At 38.8% G+C, this 16,795-nt stretch overlaps 1 long non-coding RNA gene across 2 annotated transcripts in view; it reads right to left on the bottom strand.

Annotated features, from left to right (window-relative positions):
* The window catches only part of LOC141374051 (uncharacterized), a 92,525-nt gene extending 76,768 nt beyond the window's left edge, over positions 1-15,757 (bottom strand). For both annotated transcript variants that reach the window (XR_012380596.1, XR_012380595.1), the window contains exon 1: positions 15,578-15,757. This is a non-coding gene — a long non-coding RNA (uncharacterized lncRNA). The remainder of the gene's footprint in view (positions 1-15,577) is intronic.
* Between the last annotated feature and the right edge of the window lie 1,038 nt (positions 15,758-16,795).

Genomic DNA, 16,795 nt, shown 5'->3' with positions numbered 1-16,795 from the left:
GATTTCTTTTTTGTTTTGTTTTGTTTTGTTTTGAAAACTGCCTATTTATAGCCTTTAAATCAAAGTTTCTATAGAGTTCATTATCTTTTTCTTATTGATATTTGCAAATAAAGAAAATTTTGCAAATAAAGAAAATTATCTGTCATATGCGTAACTAATATTGTTTATAGTTTGTCATTAGGTTTTAGACCTTCTTTTATATATATATATATGTAGGAAAGATAGAGAGTGGAAGTTTTCCAATTTTATGTAACCAATTTGGCAATCATTTCCTTTATGGTTCCTCTTTTTGTGTGTTTTTTGTGTTTTTTTTCTTTTATTTAAGAAAAAACCCCAAATTATAGAATGGTGTTTGCAATGATCACTTCTCTTAACAGCAGCAACTCCCCTCGATCTGTACCTCTCCAGGACTCTCCAAAGCTGGCTATGGGAATAGAATCTCCCAGCTGGAAAAATACCTGACAAACAAAACAAATTCTGTTCCTTGAGTACTGACTTTCTTTCTTACTGTCTCTTTTTCTCACTGCCGTTATCACATTGTCTCTTTGGGTTTCAACCTTTCCAACCCTATTCTACTTTACAGTCTGGAATGATGAAAGCGCAATTTCTCAGACTCCCTTGTAGCTAGGGAGGCTGTGTGACTCAGAAGTACATAGAAGCCTGTTGGTGATGCCTTTCAGCTTCCTTGTTCTTTTTACCTACAATGTGGACATGAGGCTGCAGGTACAGACAACTTTGCTTAGGATGGCAGAAAATTGGAAAAAGTCTGTAATCTTATTATAGGCATTAGATCTACCACCGTCCACTGCCTGTCCTGGACTTCTTGTCATGTGATTACAAATTCCTTATTTGTATGAGCTATTGTTTATCAGGCTTTCAGGAAGCAGGAACCAATCATGACCCTACTTGATGCATAGGTGTTCAAAACTCCTCCTTTAAATCTCTAGTTCAAATGCAGACAACTCCCTCATCTCTTACACTTTAGTCAAGACTCTTTTGGATTTAAGTGACAGAAGTGAAACTCAAAACAAAGTTAAGACAATAAGAAGAATTCATTGGCTCATGTAACCCTTTGAAGGAACAGATTCAGTTGGGTTTTTGGAACTCAGACAGTGACTAGGCTCCATATTTATATCTTTAATTCTATTTCTTTCCGTTGGTCAGTCCAGTTTTTCATACCAGTTCTTTCTAGAAGTCTTGAACCATCATCTCAATAGTTCCTTGGTCATGTCTTCCTAGCTGAACCACCAGAAAATAAGGATCCTCTTCTTGTTTTGTGATATTAGCACACTTGTTACAGAGCACTGGGAACTTCCTTATTCCTAGGTCCCCTTCACTTGTTGGGTGTCATCCAAAATCTACCACTAGGAAGCCTCTTCTTTGACACTCTGACTCTGAGTAGTCAAAATTAGAGTCTCACCTGCATGCTACCTTGGTAGCCCCTTCTTGGTCCCAATTTCCTGTCAGACTTCTACTCTTCAGCTGATGCATGTAAGAAGGTAGCTTTTATCTTGAAATATTGTCAGCAAATCTTAATAAAATATAAACATCCTTGTGGGCTTTTCATACATGGCTTTTATGATATTGAGGTATGTTCCCTCTATCCCTACACTGCAGAGAGTTTTAATCAAGAAAGGATGCTGTATTTTGCTGTATTTTTTCAAATGCTTTTTCTGCATCGAGAAGATCATATGGTTCTTATCCTTTCTTTTATTAATGTAGTGTATCATGTTGATTTATGGATGTTGAGCCACACTTGCACCCCAGGAATAAACCCCAGTTGGTCGTGGTGAATAATCCTTTTAATGTAGTGTTGGATCCTATTGGCTAGTATCTTGGTGAGAATTTTAGCATCCATGTTCGTCAGGGATATTGGTCTGTAATGCTCCTTTTTGGTGGGGTCTTTGTCTGGCTTTGGGATCAAGGTAATGCTGGCCTCATAGAATGAGTTTGGAAGTTTTCCTTCCATTTCTATTTTTTTAAATTTTATTTTATTATGTTATGTTGGTCACCATTTCTATTTTTAGAAACAGCTTCAGAAGAACAGGTATTAATGCTTCTTTGTTTGGTAGAATTCCCCTCAGAAGCCATCCAGCCCTGGACTCTCGTTTGTTATGAGATTTTTGATTACTGCTTCAATTTCCTTGCTGGTTATGGGTCTCTTCAGGTTTTCTATTCCTGTTTCAGTTTTGGCAATTTATGAGTTTCTAGGAATGCATCCATTTCTTCCAGATTGCTGATTTGTTGGCATATAGTTGCTCATAATATGTTCTTATAATTGTTTGTGTTTCTTTGGCATTAGTTGTGATCGCTCCTCTTTCATTCATGATTTTATTTATTTGGGTCCTTTCTCTTTTCTTTTCTTTTTTTTTTTTTAAAGATTTTATTTATTTATTTGACAGAGACAGCGAGAGCAGGAACACAAGCAGTGGGAGTGGGAGAGGGAGAAGCAGGCTTCCCGCCGAGGAGGGAGCCCGATGTGGGACTCGATCCCAGGACCCTGGGATCATGACCTGAGCCGAAGGCAGATGCTTAAAGACTGAGCCACCCAGGTGCCCTCTCTTTTCTTTTTGATAAGTCTGGCTAGGGGTTTATCGATCTTATTAATTCTTTCAAAGAATCAGCTCCCAATTATGTTGATCTATTCTACTGTTCTTTTGGTTTCTCTTTCATTGATTTCTGCTCTAATCTTTATTATTTCTCTTCTCCTGCCGGGTTTAGGCTTTATTTGTTGTTCTTTTTCCAGCTCCTTTAGGTGTAAGTTTAGCTTGTGTATTTGAGACCTTTCTTATTTCTTAAGAAAGGCTTGTAGTGCTATATACTTCTTCTTAGGACTACCTTTGCTGCATCCCAAAAGTTCAGAGCAAATATCATTCTCAATGGGGAAAAACTGAGAGCTTTCTCCTAAGGTCAGGAATACAACAAGGATGTCCACTCTCACCACTGTTGTTCAACATAGTACTAGAAGTACTAGCTTCAGCAATCAGACAACAAAAAGAAATAAAAAGCATCCAAATTGGCAAAAAAGTCAAACTCTCACTCTTTGCAGATGACATGATACTCTATGTGGAAAACCTAAAAGACTCCACCCCCAAATTGCTAGAACTCATACGGGAATTCAGCAAAGTGGCAGGATATAAAATCAGTGCACAGAAATCAGTTGCATTTCTATACACTAACAATGAGACAGAATAAAGAGAAATTAAGGGATCAATCCCATTTACAATTGCACCAAAAACATAAGATGCCTAGGATTAAACCTAACCAAAGAGTCAAAAGATCTGTACTCTAAAAATTATAGAACACTCATGAAAGAAATTGAGGAAGACACAAAGAAATGAAATATTGTTAAAATGTCTAGGCCACCAAGAACAATCTACACACTCAAAGCAATCCCTATCAAAATACCATCAACTTTTTTCAGAGCTAGACAAATTATCCTAAAAGTTTTTTGGAACCAGAAAAGACCCCAAATAGCCAGAAAAGAAAATGAAACCTGGTGGCACCATAATTCTGGACTCCAAACTATATTATAAAGCTGTAATCATCAAGACAGTATGGTACTGGCACAAAAACAGACACATAGATCAATGGAACAGAACAGAGAACCCAGAAATGGACCCTCAACTTTATGATCAACTAATATCTTTATTTTATTATGTTCAATTAGCCAACATATAGTACATCATTAATTTTTGATGTAGTGTTCAACAATTCATTAGTTGCATGTAGCACCCAGTGCTCATGACAACACATACCCTCCTTAATACCCATCACCTGGTACTTTCTCCCCTCACCCCCTCCCCTCTGCAACCCTCAGTTTTGTTTCCCAGAGTCCAGAGTCTCTCATGGTTTGTCTCCCTCTCTGATTTCTTCCCACTGAGTTTTCCCTCCCTTCCCCTATGGTCCTCCATGCTATTCCTTTTTCTCCACATATGAGTGAAAACATATGATAATTGTCTTTCTCTGCTTGACTTATTTCACTTAGCATAATCCCTAATCTTTGACAAAGCAGGAAAGAATATCCAATGGAAAAAAGACAGTCTTTTCAACAAATTGCGTTGGGAAAATTGGACAGCCATATGCAGAAGAATGAAATGGGACCATTTTCTTACACCATACACAAAAATAGACTCAAAATGGATGAAAGACCTCAATGTTAGACAGGAGAGTCCATTGAAATCCTAGAGGAGAACACAGGCAGCAACCTCTTTGACCTCAGCTGTAGCAACTTCTTGCTAGACATGTCTCCAAAGGCAAGGGAAACAAAGGCAAAAATGAAGTATTGGGACTTCATCAGGATAAAAAGCTTTTCCACAGCAAACGAAACAATCAACGAAACTAAAAGGCAACCTACAGAATGGGAGAAGATATTTGCCAATGTCTTAGCAGATAAAGGGCTAGTGTCCAAGATCTATAAAGAACTTATCAAACTCAATACCCAAAAACCCAGTCAAAAAATGGTCAGAAGACATGAACAAACATTTCTCCAAAGAAGACATCCAGATGGCTTAGAGATGTATGAAAAGATGCTCCACATCACTTGGCATCAGGGAAATACAAACCAAAACCATGAGATACCACCTCACACCAGTCAGAATGACTAAAATTAACAACACAGGAAACAACAAATATTGAAGAGGAAGAAGAGAAAGGGGAACCCTCCTACACTGTTGGTGGGGTTGTAAGCTAGTACAGTCACTCTGGAAAACAGTATGGGGGTTCCCCAAAATTTAAAAATAGAGCTACCCTATAACCCCGCAATTACACTACTAGATATTTACACAAAGGTTACAAATGTTGGGATCCGAAGGGGCACCTGCACCCCAGTGTTTATAGCAGTAATGTCCACAATAGCCAAACTATGGAAAGAGCCCAGATGTCCATCGATAGATGAATGGATAAAGAAGAGGTGGTATATATACAGAATGGAATATTACTCACCCATCAAAAAGATGAAATCTTACCATTTGCAATAACATGGATGGAACTGGAAGGTATTTTGATAAGTGAAATAAGTCAATCAGAGAAAGACAATTATCATATGGTTTCACACTCATATGTGGAAATTAAAAAACAAAGCAGAGCCTCATAGGGGAAGGCAGGGAAAAATAAAATAAGACAAAATCAGAGTGGGAGACAAACCATAAGAGACTCTTAACTATAGGAAACAAACTGAGGGTTGCTGGAGGAGAGGTGGGTGGGGGGATAGGGTAAGTGGGTAATGGGCATTAAGGAGGCCACATGATGTAATGAACACTGAATGTTATATGCAACTGATAATTAACTGAACTCTACATCTGAAACTAATGATACACTGTATTTTTTTTAAGATTTTTAATTTTTTATTAGAGAGAGAGAGAGAGAGAGAGTACAAGCAGGGGGAGCGGCAGGTAGAGAGGCAGAGAAGCAGGTTCCCCACTCAGCAGGGAGCCCGACGTGGGGCTCGATCCCAGGACCCTGGAATCATGACCTGAGCCGAAGGCAGCTGCTTAACCGACTGAGCCACCCAGGTGTCCCGATACACTGTATGTTAATTGAATTTAAATAAAATGTGATAAAAAAGATGATAGTTGAAAGACGGTATATATTATATATCCGTATCATTGCAACTACAAACCTAGTAGAAGGAGAGGAGAAAAGCATGTTATTTTCTCATGTGACTAGCTCCACCCCTGCTCCAAATTATGTGAGAATGTACTTTTCTAAGGAAAACAATAAAACTGAAACCATTTGTCATAAATAATTTAAGGCCAAAGGGGACTAGCAAGAGTTGTATGAGTCACAGTGTGTTTTTGGGTTGAGGTTCAATTCAGAATAATGAAAGAGTGATTGGGTTTTAAGAACTTCTCCACCATTGACACATACAGAATGAGGCCAAAGTAGAAAAACAGAAATGCTTCACTACAAATTTATCATAATTTATGATAAGTAGATATATGCAAAAGGAGATGGTAGAAGACTTCCAGTTAGAATTAACAGAATCATTTATTTTTTTAAAGATTTTATTTATTTATTTGACAGAGCACAAGCAGGGGGAGCAGGAAAGGGAGAGGGAGAAGCAGGATCTCTGCAGAGCAGGGAACCCGATGTAGGGCTTGATCCCAGGACCCTGGGATCATGACCTGAGCCAAAGGCAGATGCTTAACTGACTGAGCCACCCAGGCACCCCTAACAGAATCATTTAAACCACTTTCTTTCCTCTCTGAAACCACAGAAAACAACAGAGATTATAGGAGACCAAAATCCCAAATCATCATCTGTAAAGAAAACTGCCAATGCAGTGAAATCTAGATAATTTTATTTTAAATTATAACCTATTTATCTCCTACTACACCTGATTCCCTCTTTCTGCTTTCTGCTCCCTAGCATTTATCACTTTTATCATACTATATAATTTACGCCAAGTAACAACATTTATGTTTTCTTGTCTGCTGCCCTTCCCCCTTCCTCTTAATAGTATAAATTCTACAAGGGCAGGGGTTTTTGCTTGTTTTGTTCAGTGATACATTTCAAAGACTTAGAATATTGCCTGGAAATGGTGACCACTCAGTAAATATTTGTTGAATGAATGAAAATGCTTCTGCAGGTGCTAGAAGTACATAGAATTCTCCATGAGTAGGTGGTATAATGAGATTACCAACTGTCAACACCTGATCTTAGAATAGATGGTTTGCCAGAATTTCATTGAACTCCATTTGATGTTAAATAGTAGTAAGACATTTCAGGCTTACAGAGGAACAGCAGACATGCCATCTCATGAGAAGCACACTGTGGAGCAGCAGTGTAAGGAGAAATGTTAGGGGGCAAGGTGATTTAAAGAGAAGGAAGCACAAAATCACAAGATGAAGAATCTGTAGTATTGGCTTCACCAAGAGCCGTGGATGGCTCCTGACAGCTGAGACAAAGGAGAAAAGTCCCAGAACAGAAAGTTGGTAGGAGACTTTCAAGACAACAGTTCTAAACCCTAGTTACTAGCTAGATCAGCTCACTCAGTCTGATGTCTGTTACCGTACAATATTCTTCAGCAAGTAACTGGCCAAGAAACACTGGCTTCTGTGAAAAGATGAACAATAATCATAAAGAAACTAGCTGGGAATATGAGGAAAATATTGAAAGATAAAAGTGGCGAGGACTCAAGAGGAAAAGATGGTGGAGGAGTAGGGGACCCTATTCCAACTGGTTCCCAGAATTGAGCTGGATATCTATCAGACCACTCTGAACACCCATGAAATCAGCCTGAGATGCAAGAAGATAGATCCGGATCTCTACAAACAGAATATCACAGGCAGTTGGTTTCGACGTATGAAGTAGGGAGCCAGGATTCCATGGGCACATATCTGAAGATAAAAGGAAGGTGGAGGGAGCCAAGCCCTCGGGATCCTGCACCACTGGTGAGCAATAGCCTCCTGGCACTGGGGATGGGGCACAGACTTGCAGACCTGTAGCAGCGGGGAAAGGACTTTAGGGCACCCCCCGGATGGAAACCCCAAGCAGCAGGGCTGCACATGCAAACTGGAGGCAGCTGGTGGTTTTAGAAGCAAAAGGGCAGAGACATGCCCCGACCTGGAGGGGAGAACTGGGAGTATATGGCTGAGAGGCGCATAATGCAGGACACTGCAGTTTATAGCAGCACAGACAGAAATGGAGATAGTGTGGCCTGGAGAGCTCACTGAAGAAGATTGTGATCTCTCTGCTCTGAGGCAGAGGGTTGGAAATGATCTCTTCTGCTCTGACTCTTGGAAGAGACACGGAAAGCCGCCAGGGAAAGCTGCCAGAGAGGAAAAGCCCCCCAAAACTGGTTTTCACTGAGCCCATCACTCCCCCCACAGGGGGCAGGGCAACTCTGCTCAAACAGGGCTGCCTGAGTAACAGCGTGGCAGGCCTCTCCCCCAGAAGATAGGCTGGGAGAACAAGAGGCCAACAACCTTAAGGTCCCTATAAAACAGCTGCATCTTGCTTGGGTTGTGGCCAATAATTTGGACTCTGTACATTCCCTCCACCACCCCTCAACAGAACGACTAGGAGGAGAAACCCCCAAAATAGGAAAGACTCAAAGACTGTGATTTCTGCCACAGATTTACAAATGGATACAGATAAAACTAAGACGTTGGAAATGGAATTCAGGGTAGCAGTTGTGAAGACAATAGCTAAAATGGAGAAACCGATTAATGGCAACATAGAATCTCTAAGGAAAGAAATGAAAGCTGAACTGGCAGAACTTAAAAAGTCTATCAATGAGATCCAACCTAATCTAGATAATCTAACAACTAGGGTAAGCAAGGTAGAAGAATGAATTAGTGATCTAGAAGACAAACTGATAGAAAAGAAGGATAAAGAGGAGGCCTGGGAGAAGCAACTCAAAATCCATGAAAACAGAATCAGAGCAATAAATGACACCATGAAACGTTCCAATGTCAGAATTATTGGGATCCCTAAGGGGGTGGAGAGAGAGGGAGGACTAGAAGATATAGTTGAGCAAATCATAGCTGAGAACTTCCCTAATCTGGGGAATGAAACAAATATTCATGTCTTAGAGGCAGAGAGGATCCCTCCCAAGATCAAGGAAAACAGGCCAAAACCCTGGCATGTAATAGTAAAACTCGCAAATCTTAGAACCAAGGAAACCATCTTAAGGGCAGTTAGGGGGAAGAGATTCTTACATACAGAGGGAGGAACATCAGAATAAAGTCAGATCTATCCACAGAGACCTGGCAAGCCAGAAAGGCCTGGCAAGACATATTCAGGGTAATAAACAAGAAGAACATGCTGTCAAGAATACTTTATCCAGAAGACTGTCATCTAGAATGGATGGAGAGATGCAGAGCTTCTAAGACTGGTAAAGACTGAAAGAATATGTGACTGCTAAGCCGGCCCTGCAAGAAATATTAAGGGGGGTTCTATAAAAGGAGAAAGACCCCAAGAGTGATATAGAACAGAAATTTACAGAGACAATCTATAGAAACAAGGACTTCACAGGCAACATGATGACAATAAATTCGTATCTTTCAATAATCACTCTCAGTGTGAATGGCCTAAATGCTCCCATAAAATGGCACAGAGTTGCAGATTGGATAAAAAGACAGGACCCATCCATATGCTGTCTACAAGAGACTCATTTTGAACCTAAAGATACATCCAGACTGAAAGTGAAGGGATGGAGATCCATCTTCCATGCCAACAGACCTCAAAAGAAAACTGGGGTAGCAATTCTTATATCAGACAAATTAGATTTTAAGCTAAAGACTGTAGTTAGAGACACAGAAGTACATTATATCATTCTTAAAGGGTCTATCCAACAAGAAGATCTAACAATTATAAATATCTACGCCCCCAACATGGGAGCAGCCAACTACATAAGCCAACTGTTATCCAAAATAAAGAGTCATATTGATAATAATACGTTAATTGTAGGAGACCTCAATACTCCAATCTCAGCAATGGACAGATCATCTAAGCAGAAAATCAACAAAGAAACAACAGCTTTGAATGACACACTGGACCAGATGGACCTCATAGATATATACAGAACATTCCACCCTAAAACAACAGAATACTCATTCTTCTCGAGCACACATGGAACTTTCTCCAGAATAGACCACATACTGGGTCACAAACCAGGTCTCAACTGATACCAAAAGACTGAGATTATTCCCTGCATATTCTCAGACCATAATGCTTTAAAACTGGGACTCAAACACAAGAAAAAATTTGGAAGAAATTCAAACACTTGGAAACTAAAGACCACTCTGCTCAAGAATGTTTGGGTCAACAAGGAAATCAAAGCAGAACTTAAACAATTCATGGAAACCAATGAGAATGAAAACACATTGGTCCAATATCTATGGGATACTGCAAAGGCAATCCTAAGGGGGAAATACATAGCCATCCAAGCCTCACTCAAAAAAATAGAAAAATCCCGAATTCAGCAACTAACTTTACACCTTAAAGAACTAGAGAAAAAGTAACAAACGATGCCTAAGCCACACATTAGAAGAGAAATAATTAAAAATAGAGCAGAGATCAATGAATTAGACACCAGAAACACAGTAGATCAGATCAATGAAACTAGAAGCTGGTTCTTTGAAAGAATTAATAAGATCAATAAACCACCGGCCAGACTTATCCAAAAGAAAAGAGAAAGGACCCAAATTAATAAAATTATGAATGCAAGCAGAGAGAACACGACTAACACCAAGGAAATAGAAACAATTATTAGAAACTATTATCAACAACTATATGCCAATAAATTAAGCAACCTGGAAGAAATGGATGCCTTCTTGGAAACCTATAAATGGCCAAGACTGAAAGAGGAAGAAATTGACAACCTGAATAGGCCAATAACCAGTAACGAGATTGAAGCAGTGATCAAAAACCTCCCAAAAAACAAGAGTCCAGGGCCTGATAGATTCCCTAGGGAATTCTACCAAACATTCAAAGAAAAAATAATACCTATTCTCCTGAAGCTGTTTCAAAAAATAGAAACAGAAGGAAAGCTTCCAGACTCATTCTATGAGGCCAGCATTACCTTAATCCTCAAACCAGGCAAAGACCCCATCAAAAAGGAGAATTTCAGACCGATATCCCTGATGAATATGGATTCCAAAATTCTCAACAAAATCCTAGCTAGTAGGATCCAACAATACATTAAAAGGATCATTCACCAGGACCAAGTGGGATTTATCCCCGGGATGCAAGTGTGGTTCAACATTCGCAAATCAATCAATGGGATAGAACACATTAATAAAAGGAGAGAGAAGAACCATATGGTCCTCTCAATTAATGTAGAAAAAGCATTTGACAAAATACAGCATCCTTTCCTGATTAAAACTCTTCAGAGTATAGGGATAGAGGGAACATTCCTCAAGTTCATAAAATCTGTCTATGAAAAACCCACAGCGAATATCATCCTCAATGGGGAAAAGCTGAGAGCCTTTCCCTTGAGATCAGGAACACGCATCAAGGATGCCCACTCTCACCACTGTTGTTCAACATAGTACTAGGAGTCCTAGCAACAGCAATCAGACAACAAAAAGAAATAACAGATATTCAAATTGGCTAAGAAGAAGTCAAACTCTCTCTCTTTGCAGATGACATGATACTTTATGTGGAAAACCCAAAAGATGCCACCCCCAAATTACTAGAACTCATACAGCAATTTAGTAATGTGGCAGGATACAAAATCAATGCTCAGAAATCAGTTGCTTTCTTATACATTAACAATGCAACTGCAGAAAGAGAAATTAGAGAATCGATTCCATTTACAATAGCACCAAAAACCATAAGATACCTTGGAATAAGCCTAACCAAAGAGGTAAAGGATCTATACTCTAGGAACTACAGAACACTCATGAAAGAAATTGAAGACACAAAAAGATGGAAAAACATTCCATGCTCATGGATTGGAAGAATAAACATTGTTAAAATGTTTATGCTACCCAGAGCAATCTATACCTTCTACACCATTCCGATCAAAATTCCAATGACATTTTTCAAAGTGCTGGAACAAACAATCTTAAAATTTGTATGGAATCAGAAAAGACCCCAAATCGCCAAGGAAATGTTGAAAAAGAAAAACAAAGCTGGGGGCATCAAGTTGCCTGATTTCAAGCTATATTACAAAGCTGTGATCACCAAGACAGCATGGTACTGGCACAAAAACAGACATATAGACCAATGGAACAGAATAGAAAGCCCAGATATGGCCCCTCAACTCTATGGTCAAATAATCTTCGACAAAGCAGGAAAAAATGTGCAATGGAAAAAAGTCTCTTCAATAAATGGTGCTGGGAAAATTGGACAGCTAGGTACTGAAGACCATTCTCTAACACCATACACAAAGATAAACTCAAAATGGATGAAAGACCTCAATGTGAGACAGGAATCCATCAAAATCCTAGAGAAGAACGTAGGCAGTAACCTCTTTGACATTGGCCACAGCAACTTCTTTCAAGATACATCTCCAAAGGCTAGTAAAGCAAAAGCAAAAATGAACTTTTGGGACTTCATCAAGATAAAAAGCTTCTGCACAGCAAAGGAAACAGTCAACAAAACAAAGAGGCAACCCACAGAATGGGAACAGATATTTGCAAATGTCACTACAGACAAAGCACTAATTTCTATGATCTATAAAGAACTTCTCAAACTCAACACCCAAAAAACAAATAAGCAAGTCAAAAAATGGGTAGAAGACATGAACAGACACTTCTCCAAAGAAGCCATACAAATGGCTAACAGACACATGAAAAAATGTTCATCATCATTAGCCATCAGGGAAATTCAAATCAAAACCATATTGAGATACCACCTTACACCAGTTAGAATGGCAAAAATTGACAAGGCAAGAAACAACAAATGTTGGAGAGGTTGTGGAGAAAGGGGAACCCTCTTCCACTGTTGGTGGGAATGCAAGTTGGTACAGCCACTTTGGAAAACAGTGTGACGTTTCCTCAAAAAATTAAAAATAGAGCTACCCTATGTATGACCCAGCAATTTTAGTCCTGAGTATTTACCCCAAAGACATAGATGTAGTGAAAAGAAGGGCCATATGCTTCCCAATGTTCATAGCAGCAATGTCCACAGTAGTCAAACTGGAAAGAGCCGAGATGCCCTTCAACAGATGAATGAATAAAGAAGATATAATATATATAGTGGGTATTATGGTAAGTGAAATAAGTCAATCAGAGAAAGACAAGTATCATATGATCTCACTGATATGAGGAATTCTTAATCTCAGGAAACAAACAGGGTTGCTGGAGTGGTGGGGGGTGGGAGGGATGGGGCGGCTGGGTGATAGACATTGGGGAGTGTATGTGCTATGGTGAGCGCTGTGAATTGTGTAAGATGATGAATCACAGACCTGTACCTCTGAAACAAATAATACATTATATGTTAAAAAAAAAGATAGTAAGAAGGGAAAAATGAAGGGGGTAAATCAGAGAGGGAGAGGAACCATGAGAGACTATGGACTCTGAGAAACAAACTGAGGGTTTTAGAGGAGAGGGGTGTGGGGGGATGGGTTAGCCCAGTGATGGGTATTAAGGAGGGCACGAATTGAATGGAGCCCTGGGTGTTATATGCAAACAAGGAATCATGGAACACTACATCAAAAACTAATGATGTAATGTATGGTGACTAACATAACATAATAAAATAAAATTAAAAAAAAAGAGGTGTAAGAAACCTAAGAAAATGCTAAAATGCAATGTCATTAAATTAGAAAATTTAGATAAAGATAATTTTATAGACCATAATTTAGTGAAATTAACTTAAAAAGAAATAGGAAAAATAGAGTAAATCAGTAATCATGAAGTTAGTTGAAGCTGCAATCAAAAGTCTTTCCCTTCAAAAGACCCTGAGCCAAAATCTTGTAGGTAAGTTTAGCCAAACTTTCAAGGAATAGGTAAATCCCTATGTTACTCAAACTAATTCCAAGAATAGGAAAAAAAAATAAAAAAACATTAGTCAACTATTTCATAAGGTGGATATAAACTCAATATCAAGAAAGACAAAAACTACGCAATAAAATTATTGCAAAAATCTTAAATAAAAAACGGATTTTTGTTGCATATGAAAAGATATGGCATGTTTCAATAGGATTTATGCCTGGAATTAAAAGATGATATCAATAAAATCATCATGATAAGTTATCAATAGATTAAAAATTGTATGATCATCTCATAATTGCAGAAAAGCATTTGATAAAATGCAACACTCACTTATAATTTTAAATAATCCTTACTTTCTTAACCTATGAAGAGAAGCTACCAACAACCATAGCAAACATTGTATTTAATGATGAAATTGTAGAACTATTCCTGTTAAATAATGCACAAAATGGTGATGCTCACTATCACTGCCTCTTTTCATCATTTTACTGGAGAGTCTCACCAATTAAATAAGACAAGGGAAATAATAGGGTATAAGAATTGGAAAGAAATGCACAAAACAGAAGATAAATGTTATAAACCATGAAAATGATATATTATGGATGAGAATGATATATTATGTATATTATGTATCAAATCCGTGGTGGGGAAAATTGGAAGAGTCCCAGTGTCCTCCTCCTTCATGGCAGAATGTCAATTGGAACTGTGTAAAATCTAAATATGTAGTTAAAAAAAAAAAAACAACCATTATTCCTAACCTTGTAATGCTTTTTATGACTACTTTTTTTTTAATTTAGAGGAATATTTTAAGGAATATTTTTTGTGATAAAGTAGCATCTACCTTGAAACTCAGCAATTTCCTTGCTTTTTTCACTTTCAGTTTCCTATTCTTGTGTTACAATCAAGGTTTAAAACCCTTAAAATTTAAAAGATGACCATGGATTTCTGTTTCTGACCATGATAGAGTAACAGAGATTGTACTGCCCCCTTGCTGTAGATAACTATAAAACTGGTCAAAATATATGAAGCAACTATTTTTTTAATTTAAATTCCAGCTAGTTAACATACAATGTAATATTAGTTTCAGGTGTACAAATATAGTGATTCAGTACTTACATACAACACCTGGTACTCATCACAGCACATGCACTCCTGAATCCCCATCACCTATTTAACTCATACCCCACGCACTTCCCCTCTGGTAACCCTCAGTATGTTCTTTATAGTTAAGAGTCTATTTCTTGGTTTGCTTCTCTCTTTTTTTCCCCCCATGATCATGTGTTTTATTTCTTAAATTCCACATATGAGGGGCACCTGGGTGGCTTGGTGAGTTAACCGGCTGCCTTCGGCTCAGGTCATGATTCCGGGATCCTGGGATCGAGCCCCGCCTCAGTCTCCTTGCTCAGCGGGGCACCTGCTTCTCCCTCTCCCTCTGCCTGCAGCTCCTCCTGCTTGTGCTCTCTCTCTTGCCCTCTCTCTCTTTGTCAAATAAATAAATAAAATCTTTAAAAAAAATTCCACATATGACTGACATTATATGGTATTTGTCTTTCTCTGACTAACAACTTTGCTTAACATTGTACTCTCTAGCTCCATCCACATCATTGCAAATGGCAAGATTTCATTCTTTTTAATGGCTGAGTAATATTCCAGAATATATCCCACATCTTCTTCTTTTTTTTTAAAGATTTTATTTATTCATGAGAGACAGAGAGAGAAAGCACAAGCAGGGGGAGTGGCAGCCAGAAGGGAGAGGCAGGCTCCCCGCTGAGCAGGGTGCCCGATGCGGGGCTTGATCCCAGGACCCTGGAATCATGACCTGAGCTGAAGGCAGTCACTTAACCAACTGGAGCCACCCAGGTGCCCTCTTCCACATCTTCTTTATCCATTCATCAGTTGATGGACATTTGGGCTCTTTCCATAATTTGGCTATTGTTGACAATGTTGCTATAAATATCAGGGTGCTATATCCCTTCAAATCAGTATTTTTGTATCCTTTGGGTAAATACCTAGTAGTGCAATTGCTGGATCAGAGGGTAGTTCTAATTTTAACTTTCTGAGGAAGCTTCATACTGTTTTCCAGAGTGGCTATGCCAGTTTGAAGCAACCATTTTCAAGCATTGAACAGTAGGCACTGTGGGCTCTAATCCTCAAGAGAAGAGAAAACATGAGTTGAACTCTGCACTTACTCCAGCTGTCTGCATTAGGGAGTTTTCCAAACTGTAGCACAGGAAAGTGGATCCCAGAGACCCATGAGCCGACGGGGTGGCTGGAATGCGTGTGCCAGAGAAACAGAGAGAAGGAAGCAGTGCAGAGACAGATCTCTTAGAAATCTTTGGTGACCACTTGAGGCTTTGGCTGACACAGCCCACGAGGACAGATGCAGAATGGCTACTGTGGGTTTGTGAGCTAAATGGGAGCTTTCTGAAGTCACAAAGTGCTGGGGAATGCTGGAGTTCTAACCAGCCAGGGTGGAGAGGGCTTACTGAACAGAGGGGGCATTTAGCAGAGACCTCTGAAAGGCCATAATTTAAGAGTAGAGCTACACAAGTCCTAGAGCAGGCTGCCCTAGACCTACCCGACCAGGGTCCAAGGGGAAAAATCTGATCTGTCAGTAAATTAACTGCCTTATACAACAGAACTCAACATTCATAAATAAAAATGACCTCTAGGTGTTTTGTTTCATCTCTTTTCTTCCCTCCCCCCTTCCCTACTTCCTTCCTTTCAATTTTCTGGGTTTTTTTTTTTTTTAAATCAGCATTTTCTGTTAGCATTGTTGAATCAATTAGTTTCTATAATTTACCAAGACCTCGAGCAGTTGACATAATAAAGGAGTTTTCCAATGATTGATTCAATTCATTCATAGTACCATCTGGGTGTGGTGGTTATTTTAGGGGTACATCTTCAAGAACCTATGCAGTTTATTGCAATATGATTGGCTTATTAAGGTTTTCTCCTACTTCGGATCATTTTGGTAATTTATATGTGCCTGTATAATCACCCATTCTGGTTAATGTTAGTGTTTATTGAATGAAGCTATGCATGGTAAGAATCTCTAATTTCTAACCATATTTCTAGGTGTAGCTTTGCTCTGTCAACTCAAACTTTATCTATCAGGTCTTCTGTTTTGTTGTTATCAGAGTGGCAAAAAAATTTGTCAATTTTATTCCTCTTTTCAAAGAGTCAGACGCTGGTTTTACTGACCAAGCTCCCTTTTTAAAAAGTATTTTTTTGTTTTCATAATATTGTATTCTCTCTTTTGAAAAGCATTCTCTCTTTTGTTTTATGATCTGCATTTTCTTTGTTTTGCTTTGGAAGTTTTTTCCTTCATTAATTTGAATGTCTTATTATCTGTTTTCAGTGCTTCACGTAAGTACGTTCATAACTTTGACAGTTCTTAAACCTGA

The sequence above is a fragment of the Callorhinus ursinus genome, unplaced genomic scaffold, assembly GCF_003265705.2.
Source record: "Callorhinus ursinus isolate GAN/ISIS: 27379988/994484 unplaced genomic scaffold, GSC_fseal_2.0 scaffold1, whole genome shotgun sequence".
NCBI classification, from domain to species: domain Eukaryota; kingdom Metazoa; phylum Chordata; class Mammalia; order Carnivora; family Otariidae; genus Callorhinus; species Callorhinus ursinus.
This window is presented reverse-complemented; position numbering and strand designations above follow the sequence as displayed.